Here is a 714-nt window from a genome sequence, read left to right on the forward strand (position 1 = left end):
TCTATATAAAGAATGTACATTTTAGAGTAAATATATATATAATTCCATTAATTATAACATTAGCCCCAGATTTACGTGAGTAGGCCTACTTTCCCTTCCAGCTGGTGTTTTTTTTTAATAATGTTTTGTTATATACGTTGTGCATGACCCCAAAAGGGAAAATAATCTTCAAATATTGTTCAGTATCACTCATTAATATCCTGTGTTTTCCAAGTAGCTCCATGGTAACAGATGAGCTCAATAGAAAAGTCAAGTTATTCATTACAGCATTTTCATCAATAACAGGTATTTGTTTGAAAGTTCGACATCATTGAGATAAATCAATCACCGCATGTTCATAATGATTGGAGGGGGGGGGGGGGCAGCAACAAACATAAATCGTAATCGTATTTGATTTGTTATATTATGTTTATATTTGGCCATTGTTGACCCAATAAGACATAATAATTTAAAAAAAACTGTAAATCCTAATATTAAATTATCCATATATAACGAAAATTATTGATTTGAGAAAAAAAGACTTTGTATGCCTATATATCCCAGGACAAACGAGAGGCGGGGCCTATCAGTCATTCCACCCTCGGGATGGAGTAGTCTGCAGGGACAGACCCTGCAGATCAAAACTTTGATCAACATAAGTGAGTCTCCAAGCGAAGACTAGCATATAACTTGCTGATCGAGAGGTACTTCAGTACACAATGCATTGTAGGCTGC

This window comes from Lytechinus pictus, chromosome 2 (assembly GCF_037042905.1).
Source record: "Lytechinus pictus isolate F3 Inbred chromosome 2, Lp3.0, whole genome shotgun sequence".
In the NCBI taxonomy this organism is placed as follows: domain Eukaryota; kingdom Metazoa; phylum Echinodermata; class Echinoidea; order Temnopleuroida; family Toxopneustidae; genus Lytechinus; species Lytechinus pictus.